This window comes from Stegostoma tigrinum, chromosome 11 (assembly GCF_030684315.1).
Source record: "Stegostoma tigrinum isolate sSteTig4 chromosome 11, sSteTig4.hap1, whole genome shotgun sequence".
NCBI lineage: Eukaryota > Metazoa > Chordata > Chondrichthyes > Orectolobiformes > Stegostomatidae > Stegostoma > Stegostoma tigrinum.
Genome location: NC_081364.1, coordinates 6,181,436 through 6,206,452, shown reverse-complemented (window position 1 = coordinate 6,206,452; position 25,017 = coordinate 6,181,436). Strand labels below are relative to the sequence as shown.

Genomic DNA, 25,017 nt, shown 5'->3' with positions numbered 1-25,017 from the left:
ATGCTGTTGACTGAGGATTAGAGGTTAAATTTTCAGACAAAAGGGAGTTAAAATTCTGCCCCAATGAGTTTCAGTGTTTTGAAGAACTTTACAGCAGAAATCAGTGTTGCATGTATGTTAAGTAGGCTGCTCATGAAGTTCATGAGATCTATCTTTCTTGTTCTTCCATTTCATGTGTAATTTATACCTTACATTGTCTGTTAATGTGCTGTTGATTCAAATTTAATTTATGTTGATTCTGGCTTGTCCATTGGTTTTTTCACTGGGGTAATTTGGTAAATTTGTTTTTTTTTATTTTTTAGTCTCAACAGGCACCATGAGTATACTTACAATAGGGCTCTACAGATTTTTTTGACCCTGTGCATCAGGGATATGGGGATATGGCAGGAAAGTGGATTTGAGATTGAGGATCAGCCACTTTCTTAATCAAAGGTAGAGCAGTATAGAGAGATTATACGGCTTAATCTTGCTCCTATTTCTAATGTACTTTTGGCTTTATATGAAAGTTCTTTCCCAATGACTGAAGTACAATAAATGTCTCCGAGCCACTCAGGCTAGAAAAGAACTCCAGGGGCCATCTTTGTCCCATCCTTAGGTACTTGATTTTGGGGAAAATTGATCTGCTCCAATCAGTATCGCGATGGAAGGGAAAAAAACAACTTGTGTTCTTTCTCCTGGTTGTTCATTGGTGACCTCCAGGTGAGAGTGGGATGCGATCCACTTTATGTGATGTCACATGTTGTTGAACAGCTGGTAGGGATTCACTGTCCAGGGTAATGTTGTTGAATAGGAAGCTGAAGCTTGGAGTGGAACTGGCACCAGAAGAGGAAGAGTTTTAGAATAAAATGCCTCACTCCAAAATGGCAACTCCTTTATCTTTTACAGGTTCCATGTACAGTTTCAAAATTTCTGTTGCGTACTACTGAAATACATTGCATACAATTTGAACAACTCTGTCCTTCTCTGCTAAACGATAAAGTTAACAATGAAAGCAATGGTTTTTATTCAGCAGTTTAAAGAAGCTTTTTTAAAAACAACTTGCTATTCCAAGCAACTTTGCAATACAGACACACACAACTTTCAATACTGCTGAATTCTCCAGCTGAATATAGCAATTAGTTTTGAGACCATCTTCAATTTGACATATTTGTTTTTCAAAATCAGCTGATACCATCACTGAATAGGAGCAATAACACCTGCAAAATTATTTTCAAACGTTAGCGACAGTACAGTCATGCCAAAATAACAATTCAGTTGATTGATGATTTAGACAGAGATTTATCAGAGCTTGGGTAGTTGACTGGTCGACAGGGGAGAAGCAGAGAAACAGAATCTACTGGAGCTGACAACTTGCAGCTTGCTGGGCAATTCAGCTGCCTAAATGAGCACAGCAAGCCAGGTCAGAGTCAGATGCCCTCCCATCTGTCTGAAAGGTTCCTGGTTCCACATATCAGCCTTTTCTGCATAGATCACATTCTTATCTTTAGTGATGTATTCTGATATTTCCCCTCTCTTTTCAGTTCTCTCACTGCACGCTGCTGGACCTTGCTCCACCTGCAATTCCCCCTTCCTGTAGCAAAGAAATGTGCTGTGAGATAAGGTTTGAAGAGAAGTAATAGCAACGTGTATGTATACAACACAATGTCCCGATGTGCTTCGCAGAAACATTGTTAGATGATAAATGATACTGAGCTGAGGATGCTGATATCAGAAAAGGATGCCGAAAGGTTGGTCAAGGAGATATGTTTTAAAGATCATGTAAAAGGAAGAAAGATGAAGAGGCTTACTAAGAGAAATCCAAAGCTGAAAATATGGCCAACAATGAAATGGCAAAGGAAATGGGAAAAATGGAATGCTCCTGACAGGCTAGAGCTGGAAGAATACAGAATTATAAGTCGGGTAGGTTAGAGAGATAGAAAAGTAGGTTGGGGAGGAATTTGTACACAGCAATGGCAACTTTGAAATCAAGCCATGGTGGGCTGAATCAATACAGGTCCAGTGAATACTGGGTTAATCATTAAACAAGCATGAGTTAGGATAAGAGGAACAGAGTTTTGGATAGGCTTAAGCTTTGAGAAATTGGAAGTCAGCCAGGGGAGTGTTAGAATGCTCAAGTCTAGAGGTGAAAGAAGCAAGTAAAAGTAACTTATAGCAGCAGATGGGCTGTGAAACGTGACAACTGATGCTTATCATGGAGGTAGAAGTAGGTGGTCTTTGACATGGAGTGGTATGAGGTGAGAATCTCACCTGTCACGTGGGATGCTAACAGTCTGGTTCAGCCTGAGACAGTAGTTTAGAGGAGAGGGGAGTTGGAATCAGCGGCCAGAAGGAGCTAAGGAGTTTGTGGCAGGGACCAGAGACAATGAATTCACTCTTTCTAATAACTAAATGGAGGAAAGTTGGCAGATAAACATTTCAACAACACAGAGGCAGTGGAAGGGTCGACAGAGGGACTGCTAATGTAGAGCTGGATGTCATGAGTAGATCAATATTCTACAATACAGAGCCATAGTGCCTTAACTAGCTTAGCTACAAGGTTCCAATAAATGTTCTAATTTTCAAATATTTTTAAATGAATGCAAACTGCTGGGTACTCACCCCCACCAACCCCGCTTCGCATCTTAAGATGTCATTTCTCCATAATCCCTGCTTACATATCACATTTCTGCAGGAGCAGGGAACGAACACACAAGAGAAAATAACATTTCCATTTTTTGATTACCTCAGCAGCATCAGAAGCTAACAACTGTTCGGCTCTTAGATTGTATTTTTTAAATGCACACAAAGAAAAAAGAGTAGTCACCTGAGCATTCTGCACTGAAGTGTCTTGTTGGATCATGTTTGAAATAAATTAACTTTGGCTTTCTGGAAAAAGGTTTCATTCACGTACCAGCAGTTGAAAGCCATCACATGATGGTTCATCTGACACTATCCACAGTGGTATCAAAATTTCAGTTTTTAGCTTTTAGATGAAAAATTAAACCAGGGCCTTGCCTTGTCCTCACAACTGGACGTAAAAAATCCCACAGCAATAGAACAGCACAGGAATTGTTTCTGACACTGTTCCTTCAAGCAACAACTCTAAAGCAACAAGCTGCATTTATATATCCCCTTAGTGTAATAACACATTCCACTATACTTCACCGGAGCATGACTGAACAAAATTTGACACTAAGCCACACAAGGTGATATTAGGATAAAATAAATACAAAACAAAAACTGAAAGAACTGTGGAGGCTGTAAATCAGAAACAGCAACAGAAGTTGCTGGAAAAGCTTAGCTGGTCTGGCAGCATCTGCAAAGAGACATCAGAGGAAGGTTCTGAGGAAGGGTCACTGGACTCGAAACGTTAACTCTGATTACTCATCACAGATACTGCCAGACCTGCTGAGCTTTTCCAACTACTGCTGTTTTTGTTTCTAAAATAAGTACAAATTTGGTTTGTGATGGCCTTGAAGGGAGAGAGATGGAGAACTATCAATGGTGGAGTACTATAGTTGGGGATGCCCAAGAGGATAGAACCTATTGAGCACAGCATTAAAAGAGCAAAGAATAATACAGCACAGAAACAGGCCCTTCGACCCTTCAAGCCTGCGCCAACACATTATGCTCTTCCATGCTAAAACTGTCTTCACTTACAGGATCCATATCCCTCTATTCCCTTCCTATTCGTGTATTCATCCAGGTTCTTCTTGAATGCTGCTAATGTGTCTGTTTCCACCACCTCCTCTGGCAATGCGTTCCACGCACTTCTACCCTTTGTGTCACATCTCAGAAGATTGTGGGAAAGGTTACAAAATAGGGATGGCAAGACCATGGATGAATTTGGAAGCAGGGACAAAAATTTTAAAATCAAACATCAATTAGCCATGGCTAATGAGTTGACGGGTGAATGAAATGGCGTGAGTTTGGATACAGGCAGGAGAATTTTGGATAGGCTTATATTAATGGATGAAGCTGGTCTGGTGTTATTGGAATATGCAACCATAGAAGTAACAAAGACATGAATGCAGGTTTCAGCGGCAGATGAGCTGATCCTAGGATAGGGTCTGGGACTAATATGGAGTTGGAAATGTGAAATCTTAGTGACAGCACAGAAAAGCAACTACAAACTCATTTTGATGTCAAATAGAACACTATGGCAGCAAACAATCTGGGAGACGGGTGAAATCAGTGGCTAGGGAACAAGGTCTATGATGTAAACTGGAACAAATGCTTCAGTTTTCCCAATATTTGATTGAAGGAATTGTCTGGTCATGTAGTACTGAATGACTAACAAGCCAGAGACAGCGGAGACACCTAGAGAGGTGGTAGTTAGGTGGAGCTGGGTGCTATCAGCGCACGTGTGGAACTTGATATTGTTTTTGAATATTTTTTCCAAGGAACAGCAAGTAAGTTAAAAATAGGGCATCACTAAAGATAGGTCCGTGGAAAGGCAGAGATAGATGTGCAGGAGCAGGAAGGGAAGCCAGTGCACGTGATTCTGCAGTTCTGGAAAGATAGTTAAAAACAGACAAGGCATGTGCAGTGCCACTAAATGGAAAGGCAAAGTTGGGGAAGGTTAGTTTGGTCAACCACACCAATAGCTACAGACAGGTTAGGAAGGGTGGGGACCAATTGTCATTGTTATACAGTAACAGAGTAAGAGAGTTGGACAGCACAGGAACAGACCCTTTGTGTCCAACTCGTCCATGCCAACCCCAGATATGCTAAATTAATCTAGTCCCATTTGCCAGCATTTTGTCCATATCCCTCTAAACTCTTCTTACTCATATACCATAGTGATTACAACTCCCTGGCTTTTACTATAGTTATGAAGAGGGACAGGAGCAGGCGGTATGGGAAAGTATTTAATTGGGGGAGGGGGAATTACAATGCGATTAGGCAAGAACTATGCAGCACCAAGATAATAAAATGTGAGGCTGGACGAACACAGCAGGCCAAGCAGCATCTCAGGAGCACAAAAGCTGACGTTTCGGGCCTAGACCCTTCATCAGAGAGGGGGATGGGGGGAGGGAACTGGAATAAATAGGGAGAGAGGGGGAGGCGGACCGAAGATGGAGAGTAAAGAAGATAGGTGGAGAGAGTGTAGGTGGGGAGGTAGGGAGGGGATAGGTCAGTCCAGGGAAGACGGACAGGTCAAGGAGGTGGGATGAGGTTAGTAGGTAGATGGGGGTGCGGCTTGGGGTGGGAGGAAGGGATGGGTGAGAGGAAGAACCGGTTAGGGAGGCAGAGACACGTTGGACTGGTTTTGGGATGCAGTGGGTGGGGGGGAAGAGCTGGGCTGGTTGTGTGGTGCAGTGGGGGGAGGGGACGAACTGGGCTGGTTGAGGGATGCAGTAGGGGAAGGGGAGATTTTGAAACTGGTGAAGTCCACATTGATACCATATGGCTGCAGGGTTCCCAGGCGGAATATGAGTTGCTGTTCCTGCAACCTTCGGGTGGCATCATTGTGGCAGTGCAGGAGGCCCATGATGGACATGTCATCAAGAGAATGGGAGGGGGAGTGGAAATGGTTTGCGACTGGGAGGTGCAGTTGTTTTTTGCGAACTGAGCGGAGGTGGTCTGCAAAGCGGTCCCCAAGCCTCCGCTTGGTTTCCCCAATGTAGAGGAAGCCGCACCGGGTACAGTGGATGCAGTATACCACATTGGCAGATGTGCAGGTGAACCTCTGCTTGATGTGGAATGTCATCTTGGGGCCTGGGATGGGGGTGAGGGAGGAGGTGTGGGGACAAGTGTAGCATTTCCTGCGGTTGCAGGGGAAGGTGCCGGGTGTGGTGGGGTTGGAGGGCAGTGTGGAGCGAACAAGGGAGTCACGGAGAGAGTGGTCTCTCCGGAAAGCAGACAGGGGAGGGGATGGAAAAATGTCTTGGGTGGTGGGGTCGGATTGTAAATGGCGGAAGTGTCGGAGGATAATGCGTTGTATCCGGAGGTTGGTAGGGTGGTGTGTGAGAACGAGGGGAATCCTCTTGGGGCGGTTGTGGCGGGGGCGGGGTGTGAGGGATGTGTCGCGAGAAATGCGGGAGACGCGGTCAAGGGCGTTCTCGATCACCGTGGGGGGAAAGTTGCGGTCCTTAAAGAACTTGGACATCTGGGATGTGCGGGAGTGGAATGTCTTATCGTGGGAGCAGATGCGGCGGAGGCGGAGGAATTGGGAATAGGGGATGGAATTTTTGCAGGAGGGTGGGTGGGAGGAGGTGTATTCTAGGTAGCTGTGGGAGTCGGTGGGCTTGAAATGGACATCAGTTACAAGCTGGTTGCCTGAGATGGAGACTGAGAGGTCCAGGAAGGTGAGGGATGTGCTGGAGATGGCCCAGGTGAACTGAAGGTTGGGGTGGAAGGTGTTGGTGAAGTGGATGAACTGTTCGAGCTCCTCTGGGGAGCAAGAGGCGGCGCCGATACAGTCATCAATGTACTGGAGGAAGAGGTGGGGTTTGGGGCCTGTGTAGGTGCGGAAGAGGGACTGTTCCACGTAACCTACAAAGAGGCAGGCATAGCTGGGGCCCATGCGGGTGCCCATGGCCACCCCCTTAGTCTGTAGGAAGTGGGAGGAGTCAAAAGAGAAGTTGTTGAGTGTGAGGACGAGTTCAGCTAGGCGGATGAGAGTGTCGGTGGAGGGGGACTGGTCGGGCCTGCGGGACAGGAAGAAGCGGAGGGCCTTGAGGCCATCTCCATGCGGAATGCAGGTGTACAGGGACTGGACGTCCATGGTGAATATGAGGTGTTGGGGGCCAGGGAATTGGAAGTCCTGGAGGAGGTGGAGGGCGTGGGTGGTGTCACGGACGTAGGTGGGGAGTTCCTGGACCAAAGGGGAGAAAATGGAGTCCAGATAGGTGGAGATGAGTTCGGTGGGGCAGGAGCAGGCTGAGACGATGGGTCGACCAGGGCAGGCAGGTTTGTGGATTTTGGGAAGGAGATAGAAACGGGCCGTGCGGGGTTGGGGAACAATGAGGTTGGAGGCTGTGGGTGGGAGGTCCCCTGAGGTGATGAGGTCGTGAATGGTGTTGGAGATGATGGTTTGGTGCTCGGGTGTGGGGTCATGATCGAGGAGGCGGTAGGAGGTGGTGTCGGAGAGTTGGCGTCTGGCCTCGGCGATGTAGAGGTCAGTTCGCCATACTACCACTGCGCCACCCTGTCTGCGGGTTTGATGGTGAGGTTGGGGTTGGAGCGGAGGGAGCGGAGGGCTGCCCGTTCTGCGGGGGAGAGGTTGGAGTGGGTGAGAGGGGTGGAGAGGTTGAGGCGGTTGATGTCTCGACGGCAGTTGGAGATGAAGAGGTCGAGGGAGGGTAGGAGGCCTGGGATCAGATATTCTCAGGGAAATGCATGATAGAAATGTGGAGGTTGTTAGGGAGCAGTTGCTCCAAGTACTGGATAGTCCCACTGTCCCATTGGGGCAAGGAAGGGATGGTAAGGTGAAGGAATCTTGGATGACAAGACATATTGAACACCCCCTAGTCAAGAGGAAGAAGGAAGCTTGCTTAAGGTTGAGGAGGAAAGAATTGGACAGGGCTCTAGAGGTCAACAAGGTGGCCAGGAAGGAACTGAAGAATGGACTTAGGAGAGCTAGAAGGGGGTATGAGAAACCCTAGGTGGGTAGATCGAGGAAAACCCCAAATCTTTCTATACTTATGTGGGAACGAGAAGATAAAACATAGTAGTGGAAGTAAGGCCATTTGGCCCACGAGTCGACTCCGCCATTTAATCATGGCTGATGGGCATTTCAACTCCACTTCCCTGGCCAGAGTGAGGATAGGGCCAATCAGGGACTGTGGAGGGAACTTGTGTGTGGAATCAGAGGAGGTGGGGGTTCCTTAATGAATACTTTGCTTCAGTATTCACCAGCGAGAGGGGACGTTTGTGAGGACAGCATGAAACAGGCAGATATGCTCGAACAGGTTGTTGTTGGGGGGAGGTTGTGCTAGAAATTTTGGAAAACATGAGGATAGATAAGCCCCCCAAGCCAGACAGGGGATATATCCAATGTTACGACAGGAAGCGAGGGAAGAGATTGCTGCCCCTTTGGTGATGATCTTTGTGCCCTCACTGTCCACTGGAGTAGTGCCAGAAGATTGGAGTACGGCAAATGTCATTCCCTTGTTCAAGAAAGGGAATAGGATAATCCTGGAAATTACAGATCAGTCAGCTTTACTTCTATGAAGGGCAAATTACTGGAGAGGATTCTGAGAGATAATATTTCTGGTTATTTAGAAAAGCAAAGTTTTATTAGAAATAGTCAGTATAACTTTGTGAGGGGTAGGTCATGCCTCTCAAGCCTTATTGAATTATTTGAGAATGTGACAAAACACAGTGGTGAAGGTAGAGCAGTGATAATGGGAACTGCAGATGCTGGAGAATCCAAGATAATTAAGTGTGGAGCTGGATGAACACAGCAGGCCAAGCAGCACCTCAGGAGCACAAAAGCTGACGTTTCGGGCCTAGACCCTTCATCAGAGAGGGGGATGGGAAGAGGGAACTGGAATAAATAGGGAGAGAGGGGGAGGCAGACCGAAGATGGAGAGAAGAGAAGATAGGTGGAACACAATCAGCCCAGCTCTTCCCCTCCACCCACTGCATCCCAAAACCAGTCCAACCTGTCTCTGCCTCCCTAACCTGGTCTTCCTCTCACCCATCCCTTCCTCCCACCCCAAGCCGCACCTCTATCTCCTACCTACTAACCTCATCCCGCCTCCTTGACCTGTCCGTCTTCCCTGGACTGACCTATCCCCTCCCTACCTCCCCACCTATACTCTCCTCTCCACCTATCTTCTTTTCTCTCCATCTTCAGTCCGCCTCCCCCTCTCTCCCTATTTATTCCAGAACCCTCACCCCATCCCCCTCTCTGATAAAGGGTCTAGGCCCGAAATGTCAGCTTTTGTGCTCCTGAGATGCTGCTGGGCCTGCTGTGTTCATCCAGCCTCACATTTTATTAAGGTAGAGCAGTGGATGTGGTGTATATGGATTTTACCAAGGCTTTCAATAAGGTTCCATATGGTAGGCTCATTCAGAAAGTAATGAGGCATGGGATTCAGGGAAATTTGGCTGTCTAGATACAAAACTGGCTGTCCAATAGAAGACAGACGGTGGTAGTAGATGGAAAGTATTCAGCCTGGAGCTCGGTGAACAGTGGTGTTCCGCAGGAATCTGTTCTGGGATCTCTGCACTTTGTGAATTTTATAAATGACTTGGATGAGGAAGTGGAAGGGTGGGTTAGTACGTTTGCTGATGACATGAAGGCTGGTGGAATTGCGGATAGGGTCGTTGTAGGTTGCAACGGGATATTGGCAGGACGCAGAGCTTGGTAAAGAAGTGGCAGATGGAATTCAACCCAGAAAAGTGTGAGGTCATTCATGTTGGAAGGTCGATTTGAATGCAGAATACAGGCTTAATGGAAGAATTCTCAGCAGTGTGGAGGAACAGAAGGATCTTGGGGTCCACATCCATAGATCCCTCAAAGTTGCAACCCAAGTTGATAGGGTTGTGAAGAAGGCATATGGTGTGTTGGTTTTCATTGGCAGGGCAATTTAAGAGCCGGGAGGTTATGCTGCAACTCTATAAGACTCTGGTTAGACCACACTTGGAATATTGTGTTCAGTTCTAGACACCTCATTACAGGAAAGATGTGGAAGCTTTAGAGAGGGCGCAGGATGCTGTCTGGACTGGGGGGCAAGTCTCATGAGGAAAGGTTGAGGGAGCTAGGGCTTTTTTAATTGGAACGAAGAAGGATGAGACATGACTTGATAGAGGTTTACAAGATGATGAGAGGCATAGAGTGGATAGTCAGAGACTTTTTCCCAGGGCAGAAATGACTATGACAAGGGGGCATAATTTTAAGGTGATTGGAGGAAGGTGTAGGGAAGATGTCAGAGGTAGGTTCTTCACACAGAGAGTGTTGGGCGTGTGGAATGAGCTGCCGGCAATGGTAGTGGAGTCAGATACTTTAAAGACTTTTAAATGACTCTTGGATAGGCACATGGAAGATGGTAACATGTAGGGTATGCAGGGTAGATTGATCTTAGTAGGGTAATAGGTCAGCACAACATTGTGGGCCGAAGGGTCTGTATTATGCTGTGCTGTACTGTTCTATGTTCTATATTGTATGTTTCATACCCATCCAGATGCCTTTTAAATGTTGTAATTGTATCAGACTCCACCACTTCCTCTGGCAACTTATTCTATACACGCACTACCTTCTGCGTGAAGAAGTTGCTCCTTAGGTCCCTTTTAAATCTTTCCGCTCTCACATTAAACTTATGCTCTCTAGTTTTGGACTCCCTTACCCTAGGGAAGATGCCTTGGCTATTCACCCTATCTATGACCTTCAAGATTTTACAAACCTCTATAAGGTCATCCCTCAGCCTCCGACGCTCCAGGGGAAACAGCCTCAGCCTATTCAGTTTGTCCCTATAGATCAAACCCTCCAACCCTGGCAATATCTTTGTAAATCTTTTCTGAACCCCTTCCAGTTTTACAACACCCTTTCTATAGCAGGGAAACCTATGGGACGTTGCTGGCTAGGACAGCTTTTATTGGCCGGGAGAAGGTGATGATTAACCGACTTCTTGAACCACGTCAATCCTGAGAGTGTAGGGACACCCACATGATGTTAGTGAATTCCAGGAATTTTACCCAGCACCAGTGAAGGAGCAGTAATACATTTCTAAGTATGGATGATGAGTGACTTGGAGGGAAACTTGCAGGTGGTGGTGTTATCATGCATCTGCTGCCCCTGTCCTTCTAGATCATAGAGGTTGTGGGTTTGGATGGTGGTGTCAAAGAGCCTTGGTGAGTTTCTACAGTGCATCTTGTAGATGGCACACCCACTGCTACTGTATGTCACTGTTGATGGGTGTTAATGTTTAAGGTAGTGAATCTAATGAGGTTGAGAATGCAGTGCTGCTTTGTCCTTGATTATATTAAGCTCCTTCAGTATTGTTAGAGATGCACCCATACAGGCAAATGGGGAGCATCTCTTCACAATCCTGACTTGTACCTTGTAGATGATGAACAGGCAGTAGGGTGACAGGGGGTGACTACCTCGCTGCAAAATTCCTAGCTTCTGACCCTGTCTCGTAAGCACAGCATTTATATGATCAAAAGGGGAAATCAGAAACAAAAACTTAAATTGCTGGAAAAACAGCCAATCTGGCAGCATCTGTGGAAGAAAGCAGAGTTCACTTTCAAGTCCAGCGACCTTTCTTCAAAACCCAGATGCTGCCAGAGACAAAAATGGAAATAGCTGGCAAAGCTCAGCAGGTCTAGCAGCATCTGCAGAGAGAAATCAGAGTTAACGTTTTCGGTCGAGTGACCTTTCTTCAAAATCCAGATGCTGCCAGACCTGCTGAGCTTTTCGAATAAATTCTGTTTTTGTTGTATTATTACGGCCTAGCCCGCTCAGTTTCCGGTCAATCATAATGCTATCATGATCATAATGGGGATGTTGACTGTGTCTCAAGCATATAAGATTTTAGCAAGGCAGAAGCAATGTTTTCAGGTGACCTATGTTCTAATAAGTGGCGAGCCTATGGAATTCACTATCAAAAGAAGAAGCAGTCAAGGTCAAAACATTGTATTAGTTCAAGAAGCGTTGGATACAGCACTTAGGGCTAGAAGGATCAAATAACATAGGGAAAAGAAGAACGAGACTATTGAGTTGGATAATCGGTCACAGTCATAATGAATGGTGGAGCAGACTCAAGGGGCCGACTGGCCTCCTCCTGTCCAATACAGGAGAGTGAACACATGCACCTGCAGATTCAAGAACAGCTTCTTCCCTCTTGTTATTAGACTGCTGAATGGACCTCTCTAACTTCAATAATGTTGATCTTGCTTTGTGCACCTCCTATGCAGCCGTAGCCTTGGAGGCTTTGTTCTGTTGAAGCACCCAATGATCTGTACGTCCTTCTTTCCTAAGATCTGCCTGTACTGATCGCAAAATGAAACTTTTCACTGTACTTAGGTATATGTGACTACAATCGAATCAAAATCAAACTTTCTATGAGTGAGAATAAGATGCATTTCACAAACACTTCAAAGAGCTATTTGAAAGGAGTGCTCTCCCTGGCTGACATTGCCTACTTAGTATGAAAGCAGAATGCCGCCAGCTGACAATAAACAAAAAGGCACCCCCCTAAGTTTGAAAGAAACGGTCTCGAATCGGACAAAGAAACACTAAACAAATGGAAGGAACCCGCTGATAACAAAGCCATGAGTTCCTGTTTCCAAATCATACAAGAACCTGCAGATACACAATTAGCCTCTTCATTCACCAATAAATCACGACTAATTATTGCAGAGACAAGCCTCTCATGGTCTTCTCCTGTGAAGAATCTATCAAAAGTGACTATATTACTAAAAAGTTGTGAAGCTCTTTGGTTAATGTTCTGAAAATGCCAGTAACAAAGAGCCAATGATAAAGCAACACGACTTAACCACTGGAAACTCTCAGCTGGGACCAATTGATTTTTTCCTGTCCCAAATCTTTTAAACAATTGATATTATATGTATATCTCCTTATTCTAGGCCCTTGAGCTACCGGAAACAATCTATCTGTAACTACTCTGTCTCATCCAGACATAACAACTGGAATTACGGTATCTTCCTTTTAACTATTCACATTCTCTTTTCTCTAAACTTTCTTACTCAGATGTTTTTTATTTTCATTTGTACAATTATTTTAAAACATTAGAACTTCAAGAATGCATGTAGTATCCCAATGTATTCGACCTCAGTAACAGGCATTCGCACATTTACTGTAAATTACAAAAAACAACCTCTTGCTGTCAAAGGAATTGATAGGCTATGCTGGAATATTAATTTGTGGTAAATTATGAAACTGATAAGGGCCTTGAGAATGTGCTTGTAGTTTCTCTGTGTTGGATAATATGTTCCAATGATCTGGGAACGTGACTTCAGGGAGACCGGAGTGATGTAGCAGAAGATACAGTCAAGTCCATGACAGTCTTTACAGGGGAACCCTTCTTGTGAGTGCCTGGGGAGGAGGCAGCAAATATCCTTCTTGGTAACGGAACAATATTTGAAGAGGATTAAAATATTTCGTGAACTATATAAAAAAGAAAACAAAATTGCATTTGTGTAGAACCTTTCACATCCTTAGGATATCTTTAAGTGTTTTACAACAATAAAGTAGTTTTGAGTTGTGTCACTGGTGTAATGAAGGAACCATTTGCACAAAACAGCAATGTGATAATGATCTGCTCATCTACTATTGATTAAAAGATGAATACTGGTCAAGACAACAGGCAGATCTCTCTTACTCCTCAACACAATAATTACAGGATCTTTTATATCCAGCTTAGAAAATAGGTGCGGTCTCATGTTATCTCACTGGAAAGACAACCACTCTGACAATGCAGCACTCCCTCAAAACTACACTGAGAATGTCAGCCTTGATTTGGGAGCTCAAGCCTTTGGAACAGGATTTGAATCCAGATGCTTCAGATTCAGAGTGAATAGTGCTCCTCACTGTGCCAAAACTGACATGTACAAGTTGTTCAGGTCATTACTAAAGAAAGCATTTCAGCAACTAGAAATTCCATAATTGGCACAACAACACCTGGGATGTGTAATTGGGGATAAACAATACATGCTGGTCTTGATGGTCACATTCCCATGAATGAATAAAAAAATGAATCAGCAAATCTGAAAGTGGAGTGTTTCAGTGCTGGTGGCTTACACGCACTGCTCTGCCTGAGTTAAAAATGAGTGCACATGTCCAAAATATCCAAGCTGTGAAAGCAAAAGTGTGTCCACTGTTCCAATGTTGCTGTGTCCATCACATAACATAAATCAGGGGGGATGAGCACCATGAAAATCAAGTCACATTACCGGCAATGCCTCTATGCAGAGGGGTCCTAAAACATAAATAAAGCTGAAGTCAGGTCACACGACTGGGTGAACCTTGAGGAGAAGCAAAGCTGGGAAACAAATAGATTAAATCGGTTGATTAATATTCATGAGCAATGATTGAGGGTGAGAGCAAAGAACGGGAGGCATTTATTACAATACAGAAACAGTAAACTGGAGAGAATCGGCCTTGTTCACAACTGTGAACCCAAACCCAAAAGAGTCACTGCTTTTAAGAAAATCTGCAAGTGACTGCATATTGATTTTTTTAATATATTACAGATACATTTATGATCTACAGTCTGTAACCAGAGACACATGCTAAAGTTAGCCAAACTTTAAATCCAAGCCATAAGCATCCCAATTCAACAAAAATACAGATCAATCTTTACCTCCATTTGGTTGCGCAGTAATCTGGTCTCTTACCCATTTACCATTTGTACTTTATCACAAATGCCTCCCCATTCTTTCCCTTGATGGACAGTGAGCATTCATGAATACAAATCCTCAGTTTCTATCCATTTGTTTGCTCTGCTGTTTCTCCTCAGGGTCAGCAGGTCGTGTGACCTGACATAATGGATTACTGTTCCCACAATTTGATTCTGGCTGCCTCCTGGACAGTGTTGATAAGTTTACCTTAAGGGGAAGTAAAATCAAAGAATCACAAATGATACAGCACAGAAGGAGGGCATTTGACACATTGTGCCCTGCTGGCCCTTTGAAAGACCCACTCTTTAGTCCCACTCCTCTACACTTGCCCCTAGGCTCTGCAAATGTGTCCACATCAAAAATTTATTCAATTTCTCCAAATATATATCATTGAGCTTGCATCCACAATCACTTTCAATTGGCATGTCCCCGGATAGTAATATTTGCACAAAGGAAAAACTGCTCCTCATCTCTCCATTGAATCTTTTGTAATTATTTTAAATCCGAATATGATTTTACTGCTGGAAACTGCTTTGCCTTTGTGGCAATGAACACCTCTCTTCCCTTAACCTTCTCCACTGTGACAAACAACGGCCTCATCTCTTCAAGTAACTGAATTTGCCCCTCCCGGAAAGCATTCCAGTAAATCTCATTCACAACCTCTGTAAAATATTGATATCTGTCCTAAAATTGATGCTTAGAATTGAATCAGTACTCCAACTGAAGACTGCTCAAAGATTTAAGACTTTTATTGGGCTTCACAAGGTAGATGCAGATAGATTATTTCCCCTTGTAGGAGACTCTAGGACCAGAGGGCACAATTTCAGAATAAGGGGTTGCACGTTAAGACTGGGATGAGGAGGGATTTCTTCTAACAGAGGATAGTGAACCTGTGGTCTTCTTTACCACAAAGCTGCTGAGGCTGGGTTAATAAAATGTGAGGATGGATGAATACAGCAGGCCAAGCAGCATCTCAGGAGCACAAAAGCTGACGTTTCGGGCCTGGACCCTTCATCAGAGAGGTGGATGGGGTGAGGGTTCTGGAATAAATAGGGAGAGAGGGGGAGGCGGACCGAAGATGGAGAGAAAAGAAGATAGGTGGAGAGAGTATAGGTGGGGAGGTAGGGAGGGGATAGGTCAGTCCAGGGAAGACGGACAGGTCAAGGAGGTGGGGTGAGGTTATTAAGTTTATTCAAGGCTGAGGCAGATGGACTTTTAATCAGTAAGGGAAACAAAGATTACGGGGAAAAGGCAGGAATGTGGTGCTGTGGATTATCAGATGAGCAATGATCTCCCTGTGTGGTGGATCAGACATAATGGGCCAAATAGCCTATTTCTGCTCCTATGGCTTACAGTCTTATTAACATTTGGCGTAACCTAACTAGTTTAGAACTCAACAGCTCAATTTGTAAAGCTAAGAATCATGCGAATCCCGTGCGCCTTTTAAACAGAATTCCCAAGTTACTGCCGCCAAAAGTTTGTCCACCGTTAATGTGAGCACATGCTAGTAAACCATTTGTCATGGTCCAGGCAGCCTCCTTGTTAAATAAACTGAATCGCTGAGAGATGGAAGGAAAAGAAAATATACCTGGTCACGATGACACCAGGACAATCTCTGAAGCTGCTGAACTTTGAAGAACAAGAACTTTATAGCGAAACACCTTCTTCCCTCACACCACCTTACCACCCCAAGGTTTGCCTTCTGACCTTTTTCTAGCTATTGACTGCATATAATGGGTGCAGTTCTATACGTACTGGTTCCCTCTGGTACTGCTACGATCATTACACATTTATGCGCCTGGACTGAAGATCAGACTATTCAACTGTGTGTGTGTGTGTGTGTGTGTGTGTGTGTGTGTGTGTGTGTGTATTGTGTGTGTGTATGTATGTATGTATGTATGGGGGGGTGTTAGGAATACAACTTTGTCTCAACTTGACATCGATGCATGAACTATATTAGCAGTGATTGCTGGAAGGTGATTGGGACATGTCACATTTTCCCTTTCCATTACTCTGGTTCACTCACACCAACTGTGACATCCTTACTTCCACCCCTCCTGTGACCAGCTTCCTGGCACAATGCAGAGACCAAGCTCCAAGACATAAACCCCTTTGGTTTCGTAAACTGACAATCTTTGCTGTCTAGGAAAGGTACTTGACATAAAATATTGAACTCTGCATTTGCCACCACTTTTAACATCAAATTTTCAGGGATTTTTTTTAAACATAATGAAACTAGCAGTATCAGATAGATATGGCTCTGAGAGGGAACTGGGAAGGCTGGTTCCTCTGAGGGTTCATCAATTTAAAATTATCCCCAAGAGTGAAGACAGAGATGAAGAGAAATTTCATTACGCTGATGGTTATTGAAGCGTTGAAAGCTTTGCCACAAGGAGTGGCTGAGGCAGAAAGCAATGTGCCTTTTAGGAAAAAACTGCATCAATATTTTGAACCAATGGCAGATATGATCACAAAATGGTTACAAAGCAGAAGATGTACAAAATTAGGAAGGGTCTGGACAGAGTAGATAGAGAGAAACTGTGTGCATTATTGAAAGGAGGGAAAACCAGAAGACACTGACTTAAGATGGTTAGTTGAAGAACCATTGGCAACATGAGAAAAAATATTCCAGTGCAGTGAGTAGTTAAGATCTGGTAACCACTGCCTGAGAACATAGGAAAGGCCAATATAGTTGTGGTTTTCAAAGGGAATTGAATTATTATCTGAAGAGAAAGAACGTACAGGGAAAAAGGTAGACTACTACATTGAAAGGTGCTGAGATATAACTAGAGGTGCAGTGAGAGTTTCAAACTAATTAGAGGGAGGGAGGTTTTGGGAGAGGGGAACAGCTATTTGTATACCACTACGCCACCCGTAGTGGCGGAGGAAAGGACAGAGTATACAGAAACAGGATGGAGAAACAGCAGTAGGTAGGGTCTAAGGATGAATAATAGGTAAAAAGGCAACATTAATGGCTCTTTATGTGAATGCATATAGTATTCAGAACAAAACAAATGAATTAACAGCACAAATTAGTGATTAATGTTTATGATCTGATAACCATTACGGAGACATGATTACAAGAACATCAAAGCTGGGAACTGAATATGCAGGGATATGCGACTTTTCAAAAGGAAAGGTGGTGGGGTAGCTTTGTTTGTATGGAATGGAAGATCTTTGTTGCAAGAAATGGTCTTTGATCAGAAGGTGTAGATTCCATATGGGCAGAGGGAACAAATAACAAGGAGAATAAAATACTGATAGGTGTACTCCATAGGGCCCCTGACATTAGCTACATGGTAGTTGAGAATAAGGGAGAAAATGAGGACATACAAAATGTAAATCATGGCTGACTTTAGTCTTCATCTTGGTTGGAAAAGTCAGACTGGCAGAGAGCTATGAGGAAGAATGTACTCGGGACACTTCCCAAAAAACGATGTGTTGTGGACACAACCAGGGATCAGGCCATTTTGGATCTGATGCTGCATAATGAGGCAGTTTAACAAAATGACATCCAGAATAAAAGATTCACAATAAAACACCAATCAAAACGTGACAGAATTTAACACTGAGTTTGACAGGGGTTAAACCTGCAATGAAAATAACTGTTCTAAGGTTATATAAGGATAATTGCAAAGGAATGTGGTCAGAGCAGGCTGGATTGGACTGGGAAAGGAGTTTAGCAGCAAAAACAGTTGAGGGACAATGGCAGATCTTTAAGAAAACAGTTCACAAAGCCATATCCCAGTGAGAAAGAAGGATTCTAAGAAGAGGATAAGCCAACCCTGGTTAACCAAGGAAGTTAAAGATAGCATTAAATCTAAAGAAAAAAAAACTTAAAATGTGGCATAAATTAGTAGTAGGCGACGGGAGAAAATAAACGTTGAAGGTAAGCTTGCAAGGAATAGCAAGAGCTTCATTAAATATATGAAAAGGCAGTGAGAGGCCAAAGTGAATAAAGGGAATGAGGTTGGCGTAAAAAAAATGGAAAGCCATCAAATGGCAGAAGAGTTGACTAAGTACTTAGCAGCAGTCTTCACAGTAGAAGACATGAATAGCATTCCAAAAATATTAAATAAACAAAGAAGAAAAAGAGGAAATAAAAGTAATAACTATCACTTCAGCAAAAGTAGTAGGGAAACTAATGTGCTGAAAGACCGCTCACAGCTTTGGACCTAATGCCATGCGTCGTAGGGTATTAAAGAAAGTAGCTGCATAGATAGTGGATACACTGGCAGGAACCTTCCAAGAATCCTTAGATTTTGGAAAAGTGCCAGAGAACCGGAAAACTGCCGATGTAACACCTTTATTGAAACAATCAAGGAGACTAAAAACAGGTAACTATGGGCCTGTTAGCTTAACATCTGTCCTTGGGAAAATGTTAGAACCTTTCATAAATGATGCAGACTTGGCATGGCATCATGAAGGGAAATTTTGCCAGGCAAATGCATTATAACTCTTGCAGGAGATAACAAAGAGGATAAATAAAGGAAAGCAGTGGATGCAATATATTTGAATTTCCAGAAGGTGCTTTATTAACTACCACACACCTGGCTACTTAATAAGGCAAGACCACTTGGAGGATAGAACGGATAGAGGATTGGCTAACTAATATTACAGGGAGATGGTATAAAGGGGACATTTTCAGAACGGCAAAATGTAAATAGTGGTCTACCATTGTGGGTCCACAATTATATACAAAACAGATTATATACTTGGATAAGGGAAGTGAATGTACTGTAGCCAAATTTGTGGATGACACAAAAATAGTTGTGAAGGCAAGTGGTGAGATGACACAAAGAGTCTGCAGAGAGATAAAGACAGATTAAGTGAGTACTCATAAACTCGGCAGATGGAATAAAATGTGGGGTTATGCGCTTTGGGAAGAAGAAAAGAAGATCTCAATATTATTTAAATGGTGAAAAACTGCAGAAAACTACCAAAGGATTTGGAAGTCCTCATGCACAGATTACAAAAAGCTAGCCTCCAAGCTAATTGGGAAATACTGAACGCAAAAGAAATGTCAGTCTTTATTTCAAAGGGTTTGAGGTGTAAAAATACAGACATTATGCTAAAGCTACATGTGGTGCTAACTAGGTCACAGCTGGAATACTGTGAACAGTTTTGGCCCTTTGTTGAAGGAAATATATACTGGTAATGGAGGCAGTCCAGAGAAAGTTCACTAGGTTGATCCTGCATATGGGGAGGTTGTCTTATGAAAGTTGAGTAGGTTGGGCCTGTATTCATTAGAGTTTAGTAAAGGACATTTTTTGAAGTATATAAGATTCTTAGGGGGCTTGACAGGATGATGCAGAGAAGTTGTTTCCCTTTGTTATAGTTTAGGACTATAAGATATAATCTAACAGTAACAGGTCATCCAGTTAGACAGAGGTGAAGAAGATATTTTTCTCTCTCACAGGCGTGAATCAGTGGAACTGTCTACCACAGAGGACTGTCAAGACTGGGTTGTTAAGTACATTTGAGGCTGAGATAGACAAATTTTTAATCAGTAAAGGAATCAAGGCTAAAAATAGCAGGAAAATGAAGTTGAGGAATATTAGTTTGGCCATGATCTTATTGAATGGCACACCAGTCTTGATGGGCTGAATGGCCTATCTTTTCTCCTACATCTTGTTGCCTTACATAGGGGAAGGGGGAAATGGGCCAGTGGAGATTTGATTTGAATTCTTAAGCATGATGCAATAAATGCATAGCATAATGTCACTGGCCAGTGACCTATGGGCAGATTGATTGATTGATTTATTGTCACTGTACCAAATTACAGTGTAAAGCTTTGTTTACAAGCAGAACAGGCAGATCATAGTAAGCAAGGATGTAGTGATCAAAACAACTTAGATAGAGGCACACAAGTTACATTGCACAGGCTGTGTGTTAGGCAAGATCAACATTAGCAAGATCAGCATTACTTGAGGCTAGAGAGTCCATTCAACAGTCTGATAATGGTCTGAAAGAAGCTGTTCCTGAACCTGCTGGTGCGTGACGGAAGAAGTTGTAGGAGATCATTACCGTGGTGCGATGGGTCTTTGATGATGATGGTAGCCTTCGCACAGCAATGAGCCATGTAAATGTGAGTCCCTGGATGGAAGGTTGGCTTCCATGATGGTCTGGGTTGTGCTCACCACCTTCTGTAGATTCTTATGGACCTGAGCAGAACAGTGCAGGCCGTTATGCACCTCGACAGTTTGCTTTCAACGGTATATCTGCAGCAGTTGGTGCAGGTCCTTATGGACATGCCAAATTTCCTGTGCTTCCTGAGGAAGAAGAGGCATTGTTGTGCCTTCTTGACTGTCAGATTTACGTGGGAAATCCAGGACAGGTTGTAGGTTATCATCAGGCCGAGGAACTTGACGCTTTCCACCCTCTCAAATTCAGCCCCATTGATGAAATGGGGGTGTGTTCCTCTTTCTTCCTCAAGTCAATGATCATTTCTTTAGTTTTGCCAACGATGACAGTCAGATTGTTTCCATTGTACCACGTCACAAAGCCCTCTATCTCCCTTCTGTATTTTGACTCGTTATTGTTAGATATCTGTCCTACCATGGTGGTGTCATCAGTGAACTTGTAGATGGCATTCATTCAGAGTTTGGCAGCACAGTCGTGGGTGTACACAGAGTACTGTCGGGGGCTGAGGATGTATCCTTGGGGGGCTCCAGCGTTGAGTGTTATTGTGGAGGAGGTGCAGTTACCTATCCTCGCTGATTGCGGTCTGTAGGTCAGAAAACTGAGGGTCCAGTTGCAGAGGACAGGGCTGAGACCAAGGTCACAGAGTTTTGAGATCAGCCTGGAGGGGATAATGGCGTTGAAGGTGAAGCTGTAGTCAATGAGCAGGAGTCTGACATAGGTATCGTAATGTCCAGATGTTCAAGGGATGAGTGCAGAGCAAGTGATATAGCATCCTCTATGGACCTGTTAGTGTCGGTAAGCAAGCTGTAGGGATTTGAGGCAGGTTGGGAGACTGGAGTTGAAGTGGGCCATGACCAGCTTCTCGAAGCACTTCATGATAATTGAGGTCAGAGCCACCAGGGTCTAGAGCTCCAGGCTAATGTTCTGGGGACATGGGTTAGAATCCCACCATGGCAAATTGTGAAAATTGAATGTAATAATTAAAAAAAAGACATGGAATTAAAAAGGTAACCTAATGTGTATCATGTAACTGCTGTCAATTAATCATAAACATGAGCTGTCTACCTGGTTCACTAATGCTATTTTTGGAAAGAACATCTGCTGTCCCTACCTGGACTGTGCTACATGTGATATATTTGATTCTTAGCTGCCGTCCAGGTAATTAAGGATGGACAGTAAATGCTGGTCCTCCCAACAACACTTACATCCCGTGAATGATTAAAAAAAAAGCAAGGTCATATATATTAGGAGTGAATGAACAGACTGTGATAACAGCAAAATAATGTGGTTGCGAGAAATCTGAAATAAGAACAAAAAGTGCTAGAGAAACTCACGAGGCCTGGCATTATCTGCAGAGAGATAAACAGAGTTAATGTTTCAAGTTCTATATGACTCCACAGAATAGAGTAAGAAAACAGCTCATGTTGGACTCAAAATGTTAACATGATTTCTCTCTTCACAAATGCTGCCAGGATGTTGAGTTTCTTCGCATTTTATCTTCATTTTTGAACAAGCTGGGGTTCTTTTTTGAACAAGCTGGGGTTGTTCTCTCTTGAAGAACTGAATGTTGAGGTGTGATTTGACTCTTTAAAATTATGAGTAGGTTTGATAGAGAGACTATTTTCACTTGTAGAGGTGAGCAAAACTAGAGACCACCAATATATAATAGTCACCAACAAATCCAATGGGGAATTCAGAAAAAAACTCCTTTGCCCTGAGAGTAATGACAATGTGGAAATTGTTACTTCAGGAAATGACTAATAACAGAAAGCTAAATAAACACATAAGGAAGAAGGGAATATAGGGTGATGCTGATCGTGTTAAATGAAGAATGATGAGCAGAAGAGTGATTGGAACATAAATACCGTTATTGACTGCTTGGGTCAATCGCCCTTTTCCTGCAGATGCATCCTATACAATTGCTCTGGAAAAGACTACGACTGGCACAATGGGCTAAATTTCTTCCTCTTTTATGGTAGACTTCTATCTTTTTAATTGTCCTTTGTTGATTAGATTTATAATGTTTCTTCAGCTGCAATTACTGCTTCTTCATTTTCACAAGTCACCATTCAAAATTAGGCTCTGAGGTTTGCAGCAGATATAAAATAATTGTGAAAGCATACAGAAAATATTTGCATTACTAGGTGAGATTTTAAAGAGGAATCTAGGGCAAACAGCAGACTAAAGTAAATCTGAAATATCACTTTGAAGTAAAGGGTGACAAGAGAATAAGAAAGCACACAGTTAAACTGATGAACAGCAAATCTGACATCTGAAAGTTCACCCTAAACCAAAGAGTGCATCAACACATGCTTCATCAACCTGGAACAATGCAGCAGACTGAAACCTTAGAATCATTTACCAAATGGCAGGATGTTGTGATAGGGGACTGCAGGTTCTTTCTGAATGGAAGAAATGGAATGGACCAAATGACCTTCCTTGACTGCCTCTACCTTCTACATACGGAGTAGGGAGCAATGGGATACAAAGCTGGTCTCAGTAATAGATAATATCAGAATTAGCTCAGTCTCTCATTATTGTGTGTTCTGGTTATATGGCATATAATATTTATGACTTTGGAACTCTATGATTCACTTGTGACTTAATTACTGCAAGGGGGTAGGGCCAGTTTCTGCTTGGCTGTTAAACAAGCAGGATTATAAATTGTTTCATTAATATAATATGTGAAGGTGCTAACGTCTGCTTTGAAGCTAGTTTCATAGAACTTCTTCTGTATTCTAAATGAACTGAATCTTACACATACAGCAAGTTTCTTATGTGTCCCCTAAAAGGTTTCATTTTATTGAGCTAAATTATTTTATGCGCATCATTTCAGGTGTACACATCAGAATACGATGAGGGCATATACTCAGTAAATGAGTGGGATAGGTGAAAGACTTAATGAGATAGCCATCTCTTCCTTACATGGAATTAAAGATCGGCAGCAAGCTTGGAGTTTTAGTCTCAGTAGGAGCTGGACGGCTGTTTTCTTTCTGACACTGCCCAGTCATGGGGCACTGGGAACATACGTAAAGCCTTGGGAAGGTGGGATCCAGTAATGACCATGTACATGTTGTAGGAATCTGAGGGAGGGAAACTAAAGCTAGGAGGCCAATTGATAACATCACCCAGAATAGGCATGGCAAGAATTGACGACCCAATTGCCAAGGCACATTTTTGAAGAAGGGTCCAGACCTGAAATGTCAATTTTCCTGCTCCTCTGATGCTGCCTGGCCTGCTGTGTTCATCCAGCTCCATATTCTGTTATCTTTGACTCCAGTATCAGCAGTTCTTACTATCTCTGAGTGAGGTGTAACCCCACAGTGTCCAGGTATGTGTAATCTAGGTGGGTTGGCTATTGTAAACGTGGGGCTATGGGAATAGTGTAAGTGCTGGGTCTGGGTGGGATGCTCTTCGGACAGTTGGTGCAAACTCGATGGGCCAGATGGTCTCTTTCCACACTGTAGGGATTCTATGACTTCACGATCGAAAAATCTTGTTTGACTAATTTAGATTTTTTTTTAGCAAGTCTCAACTAGAGTGGATAGAGGGGAACCAGTAATTGTGTCATATTGGGCTTCCAGAAGGCGTTCGACAAGGTGCCTCACAAAAGATTGTCATAAGAGCCCACGGTGTTAGAGGTATTATATTGACATGAACAGAGAAGTCACTGATGGGCAGGAAACAGCAACTGGGGATTAGATCAGAGATAATGGGAACTGCAGATGCTGGAGATTCCAAGATAATAAAATATGAGGCTGGATGAACACAGGAGGCCAAGCAGCATCTCAGGAGCACAAAAGCTGATGTTTCGGGCCTAGACCCTTCATCAGAGAGGGGGATGGGGGGAGGGAACTGGAATAAATAGGGAGAGAGGGGGAGGCGGACCGAAGATGGAGAGTAAAGAAGATAGGTGGAGAGAGTGTAGGTGGGGAGGTAGGGAGGGGATAGGTCAGTCCAGGGAAGACAGACAGGTCAAGGAGGTGGGATGAGGTTAGTAGGTAGCTGGGGGTGCGGCTTGGGGTGGGAGGAAGGGATGGGTGAGAGGAAGAACCGGTTAGTGAGGCAGAGACAGGTTGGACTGGTTTTGGGATGCAGTGGGTGGGGGGGAAGAGCTGGGCTGGTTGTGTGGTGCAGTGGGGGGAGGGGATGAACTGGGCTGGTTTAGGGATGCAGTAGGGGAAGGGGAGATTTTGAAACTGATGAAGTCCACATTGATACCATATGGCTGCAGGGTTCCCAGGCGGAATATGAGTTGCTGTTCCTGCAACCTTCGGGTGGCATCATTGGGGGATGAACTGGGCTGGTTTAGGGATGCAGTAGGGGAAATTTGACTCCTCCCACTTCCTACAGACTAAGGGGGTGGCCATGGGCACCCGCATGGGCCCCAGCTATGCCTGCCTCTTTGTAGGTTACGTGGAACAGTCCCTCTTCCGCACCTACACAGGCCCCAAACCCCACCTCTTCCTCCGGTACATTGATGACTGTATCGGCGCCGCCTCTTGCTCCCCAGAGGAGCTCGAACAGTTCATCCACTTCACCAACACCTTCCACCCCAACCTTCAGTTCACCTGGGCCATC

At 43.8% G+C, this 25,017-nt stretch overlaps 1 protein-coding gene and 1 long non-coding RNA gene across 3 annotated transcripts in view; both read right to left on the bottom strand.

Annotated features, from left to right (window-relative positions):
- LOC125460468 (MICOS complex subunit mic25-a-like) overlaps nucleotides 1-25,017 on the bottom strand; it is a 470,470-nt gene that overhangs the window by 169,318 nt on the left and 276,135 nt on the right. The window lies entirely within an intron of this gene.
- On the bottom strand, nucleotides 918-2,887 carry LOC125460149 (uncharacterized). The gene is made up of 3 exons (XR_007249192.1): nucleotides 2,804-2,887; nucleotides 2,599-2,665; nucleotides 918-1,570 (listed from the first exon to the last, which is right to left on the bottom strand). It is a non-coding gene; the product is annotated as an uncharacterized LOC125460149 (long non-coding RNA).